This window comes from Crocuta crocuta, unplaced genomic scaffold (genome assembly GCF_008692635.1).
Source record: "Crocuta crocuta isolate KB4526 unplaced genomic scaffold, BGI_CrCroc_1.0 scaffold506, whole genome shotgun sequence".
NCBI classification, from domain to species: Eukaryota; Metazoa; Chordata; class Mammalia; order Carnivora; family Hyaenidae; genus Crocuta; species Crocuta crocuta.
This window is the reverse complement of record NW_027528991.1, coordinates 427169-433164: the sequence shown is the minus strand read 5'-3', so window position 1 is coordinate 433164 and position 5996 is coordinate 427169.

Genomic DNA, 5996 nt, shown 5'->3' with positions numbered 1-5996 from the left:
TCACAGCCACCCTCATAAATCTGCCAAGCCGATGACAGCAGGCCGTGGGCTGGGGGCCGGGGGACCTGAGTGACCTCCTTTCTGCTGAGCTCCTCCCCGGACGGCGCCCGACCCGCCTCACCGCGGACGGCCCCTCCAGCCTTGCTGGCGGCCCCGGGGAGCTGGGGGCCGCCGTGAGGCCCTGCGAAGAGCCCACGGAAAGGGGCTGGTGAGCAGGAACGAGGGGCCCACACGATGTTTTATCGTCTGTCCTCAGCTTACAGGTGGGCCTGTGAACCGAAGCCTCCCGGCCTGCTGGCTGGTGGCTGCGGCAGCTGAGCAAACAATCCTAGGGGTGGCCGGGCCCCGGGGGGGCCCCGGAGCTCACACCGTGGCCCCTCTCCCCACAGGGAGTCTCGGTCAGCCTCAGGGGTGTGCCTGGGGGGCAGTGGGCATCAAGCTCCTGACCAAGGGCTCCCCCCGCAGCCCCCTTGGAGCAAAGCTCTGTGGGTCCCAGTGTCAGACGGGCCCCAGCATTGCCTTCCACGAAGGACCGCGTCCCCCAGCAATGCCACTCTGTGCAGACCTCCTTGGCCCCAGACGGGCCCCGCCCCATGTGGAGCTGCCCCTGCCTGGGGTTGGCGGACACGTGGGGGTACCACGTGTGGATTCGCACCCCGGGGTCCAGCGGGTGTGTGGGAGCCCCAGGGTCTGCTGGGAGTGAAGTCCTTGGAGAAGGGCTCAGAGTTTGCACTTGGAGGAGGGGCAGGGCAGGGGGACACCCCGGGAGGGTGAAGGAGGAAGCCGGGGGGGGGCAGGACCGACCCAGGTGCGGGCGCCCCGAGGGCGTACCCCTGAGCCCCCCCCGGGCCCAGCGCTGGGCCGCCCCTGGCTCTGGAGATCCGAAAAGCTACATGGTGCGAGTGGAAGGGGCCGCGCTTTGAGAGCTCCGGATTTGTCCTGTTCCCGGAGAACGAGAAGCACGTTCCTCTGTGAAGCCCGTCCCGGCGCTCGTGGAGGGAAGGCCCCGCGCCCCCCGCCCCCCGCCGGCTCCTCCTCCCTGGCATCTGAATGGACCCACAGCCGATGGACATAGCCTGGCCCTCTCCCCTCTGGGGACCCGAGGCTCTGCCCATGTCGGCGGGGCGCAGGGGGTCCGGGGGCTGTCTGGAGTCCGGCCTGCAGGCCTGGGGGACGGGAGGGGGACAGNCACTGACTCTCGCCCGTCCTCTGGGCCCCACGCCAGCCCCTGGAGAAGGTCTGCAGCAGGGAGCGGGTCACAGACCTCGGCCTGGCCGCCTGCCGGGGTCATGCAGGCGAGCCCGTGAAACCCTGCGGAACAGACACGATTCCGTGGGAAAGAGGCAAGGAGTTTGCAGAGACTTGACCACACAAGAGTCGTCTAATTGGGTTTAGACGGCACAATCCCATCCAGATGGTCTATGGCACTGCCGCAGCCGGGGAGCCGGCCCGGAGCACCTCCCAGCCCCCGGCGAGGGACGTGCGGNCCCCAGCTCAACCCCCCTCCCCGCACACCCTGTCCCACCTCCCCCAGCTCAGTTTCCAACAAAAACAAGGCTCAGAGGAGACAGGTGCAGAGGCCTCAAGCCCTGAAACCTGTTGCAGGTGTTCATTTCCAGGAAGAGAGGGGTCCAGGAGCTGTTCATGGTTCATTCTTCCGTGTAATAAACGTTCACGGGTGTGGTTTATGTATCAGCGTGGACTTAGCCAGCCTCGTCCTCACTTGAGCAGCACAGATGCTAGACTCAGTCTGCCTCAGTCCTGGGAGTCTGGACATGTGCATGAATGTGTGTACACCTGTGTGCCTGTGAGAGCATGTACATGCATGAGTGCACATGTGCATGAGTGTCTGTACGTGTGCGTGTGACCATGTGTGTGACCGTGCACATGTACCCGTGTGAGAGTACGTACATGTGTGCACATGTGCATGTGTGATCATGCATGTCACTGTGTGCACCCGTGTGTAAGAGCACATATGTGTTTGTGTGGGTGTGCACAAGCGAACATGTATCAGTGTATGCACATGTGTATGTGTGAGAATATGTATGTGTGTGCACGTGTGCATGTGTGTCAGTGTGTCTGTGTGTACACATGTGTGAGGGCACGTATGTGTTTGCACATATGCACAAGTGAGCACGTGTCAGTGTGTGCAAATGTGCATGTGTGATTGTGTACATGTGTGTACATGTGAGCATGGGCATGTGCACATGTGTGTGAGAGCATGTACATGTGTGTGGGTGTGTGCACAGGTGTGTGAGATTGTGTACGTTTGTGCGTGTGTGAGCATTTGTGCAAATGCACGCACATGTGTATGAGAGTATGTACGTGTGAGCACATGAGTGTGAGAGCATGTTTGTGCATTTGTGCACACTGATGTGAGCGTGTACATGCACATACACTCGTGGGTGCGAGTGTGTGAGAGCATTGTGTGTGTGTGTGTGTGTGTGAGTGTGTTTACAGCTGTGCTACTTGTGTCTGCCTTGCTTCGGGGTCCCGGGGATCTAGCGCGCGAACATTACGATGTGCCCCGATGGAGCCCACATGAGCCCAGACCACCCAGCGGGGGCCACGCACAGCCGCCACCCCTCAGACAAGAGTCCCCGTCCTTTCCCTGGGGGCCGCGGGGGCCGCCTGGGGCTCAGCAGAAGGGCAGGGGCACCCAGATCCGGGCGCGGGCAAGGCAGGGACCAGGCAAAGAGCCCTGACCGCGTCACACGCAGCCAGCGGGTCCCGCAGCACTGACGACGGGCGGTGTTCACCGGCCTGGCCGGCCCCGGCAGGTCACCGGGACCATGTCGCGACCCCGGGGAAGCCTCGGAGACACGCTCCCGGCCCCCAGCGGGCAGCCTGCACGCGGCGGGGTCTCTGAGTGCCGGCGCAGGAGGCAGGAGGTGAGGGTCCCGGGCGGGCAGAGGCCCCGGCCCAGCCCCGAGGTCCACTCGGCTGCGCGTCCATTGAAGCTATTATGTGGGTGTCATCACCTCTAACTGATGGGAAGAGCCCTCCTCCCCAGCAGCTGCTAATGTGCTTGTCGGCCTCGCGCCCGCCCCTGGCCCGGCCTTTGTGTGCCTGTGTTTTCCCAAGTCATGGGCTGTTAACCCCTTGAGGCCTCTCGGCCCCGCGGGGCCTCCGCCGGGCAGCCCGGGCCCCGGGCCTGCATGGGGTCGGACAGGGCCTGTCCTGGGAGCAGCTCTGCCGGGAACAGCTGGACAGAGGGGAGACTCCTGTGCGCTGAGCGCCTGCTGTGTGCCTCATGCATCCCGTGGGGTGTCTGTGGTGCTCCTGGTGAGTTTTAACCATCCCACTTCGCAAACAAGCTCGTGGAGTCGGCAGGTGCTGGCGAGTGGGCCCCGGGCTTGGGGACAATAAGCCACGGGCCTGGGACTGTGATTAGCCAGACGGTCCCATGCAGGCGAGTCCTGGGCGTCTGTGATNCCTGGGAAGTCGATGGCACAAGAAAGCTTTTCCAATGTCAGCAACCCCTGGGCAGCCACACCCCGCTGAGCAGACGGGACCCTGGCCAGCGGAGACGCAGGAAGGCCTCACCTGCGCCCACGAGCCCAGCCAGCCCTCAGGGGCCTGAGGTCCCATTTGACTCTGGACAGTCAGGAAGACCATGAGGAGCGACAGACACACAGCCAGTCGTGCTGCCTTGGGACCGTGCCCTGGGCCCCCACGGTCTAGGGTGGGATGCGGGGGTGGGGGGTGCTGTACCTGCTTCTCAGCACAGGAAGGGCTCGTGGAGGTCACGGCATTAACACGAGCTCTTCATACGCCCCACAGAAACCAGAATCCACGCGGCCGGGCAAGGGCCTGGCGCCCACCCCTGACCCCGGGGCCCCAGCCTTTGCTGCCGTCTGTAAACATTCCTTCACCCCTGGCGCTCCAGGTGGTGGCCCCGGCTCTGAGCGTGAGCAGCTCCCCTAGGGCAGCCCCTTCCCACCCTGGACACACAGATGCACGCAGCTGAGATGACTTCCTGCGGGACGTAGGAAGTAGTTTGGGCCCCTCTGAGATTTACAGCTCAGGAGAATCCTTCACTTGGTCCTCAACCCTCCACAGTGCGTGGGAGCGACTTTCATCGGGAGCTGGTCCACGTTCAGTGTGCGAGCCACCCCGTCCCCCATCAGGCTTGGCCCTTGTGAGCTGACTGGCCACTGAGCCCGTGTGGAGAGGACTTGGTCAGGCCACGACCAGGCCCGACGGGGCTGAGGGGCAGCCTTGGTCTTCGCTCCACCGGCATGCCTCCACGCCAGGGCTGCCACCCACCGCCCCCTTCGTTAACTGGAGACCCTCGGTCAGGGATCCTCAGTTCACCTCGGCTGAAGGCATCCCCTCCGCCGAAGTGATTTGTGTCTGGGCAGAGGCCCATTTGGAAGTGGGAAAGCCTCGTTTCAGATGTCATTTCTATAAAGGGCTTTGCAGAAACTCATTAGCACGGAGAAACAGAGGCTGGGCTGCCGGCTAATCCATTTTCTTTGATGGCCCCCAAGCTCTTTGCCAGCACAGCAGCGTTTATTTTCCCCAAAGGGCACATCACACGCATCATCACTGCAGATAAAACGGCGCCTGGTCAGGATCTCCAGCCCTGGGAGCAGAGGGAGCCCAGGTCTGGGTCTGGGGGCTCTGTGAGGCGACGCAGCCTCGGTGCGTTTACACACAGTCACACAGTGCTCTGGGGACGGGCTCTGGGGAGTGCGCCTCTTAGCCTGACCCACCCAGGCAAAGCCTATGCTGCGGTTTACGGCCCCACACGTGGCTGGGACCCCCCACAAGGCCTGGGTCTGCATCCTGCCGGCCGTCCTCCAAGGGCACAGNCCCCCCAGGCCTGGATGTCCTGGCTGTCACCAGCTGAGCTTGGCTTGCTCACACCTTCAACGTGGTGCATTTCAACAGGGGGCTGCAAAGGACCAGGGACCTTGGGGAAAGGCAGGGCCACCACAGTACTGGACCCTCAGCACAGGTTGGACAGCGTCCCGCAAAGTCACGGCCCCTCTGGATCCCAAGCATGAGACCTTTCCTGGGAGTCAAGACATTGAGATATAGTCAAAATGAGTTTATACTAGAGTAGGGAGGGTCTCAAATCCCATGATTCATGCCCTTATAGGAAGGGGGCTTCCTATAGGAACAGTGGAGGTTGATGGACAGGTGCATCCACATCCCAAGACCCCATGGCTGCTGGGAGCCATCAGCAGCCTGGAGAAAGGTGTGGACCAGACTGTCCACAGAGACCCCCTGGCCTTGGGCTCTGGCCACAGAACAGGGAGAGAGTAAACCTCCGCCCTTGAGCCCCCGGTCTGTGGCCCGTGCTGCCGCAGCTACCGGAAGCCAGACCCCTGGACTCAAGGATCCCTGGATCGGCTGCCTCTCTCACAGCCTCCGGGTCCCCCACGAAGAGCCCCTGCTCGTGCCTGTGCTGAGGGCGGTGGCCCGGGGCCTGCCCCCTCCAGGGACCCGTGTCCGTGAGGCCCCCCCTGCAGACCAGCTCCTGTGGACCCCACAGGGGAACACGGGCGTCAGTCACCTGAGGCTCTGCCATCTGTCCCCGTCACTGTAGCTCATCATATTCCCTTATTCTTCTTTTATCTGTGGAATCCGAAATTGGTGACCTGTGTCCCTCACCAGCGTATGAGAGGTGAACAGAGTCTACTGGTCTTTTCAAATAGCTTCAGTTTTGTTTTGTTTTTATCTATTATTTTTAATCTTTTCAATTTTACTCATTTCTATTCTTATCTTTATGATTTCTTCATTCTGTCTACTGTGGATTTAATTTTCTCTTCTTCGAGCTCATTAAGGTGGTGTGTGCCTCAGTCTTGTCTCTTCCTTCTTCCCAGCTCAGTTCACGGTAAGTGCTCGAAGCCTAACATTCAGCCCAGATTCCTTTCTGTCCCCCGGGAAACATGGAACCCACACGGGACTTGCTGGCCCCACCTTCAGAGCAGAGCTGAGCTCTGCCCCTGCTCACCAATTCCACACCCTTCTCCCCCCCCCCCCCC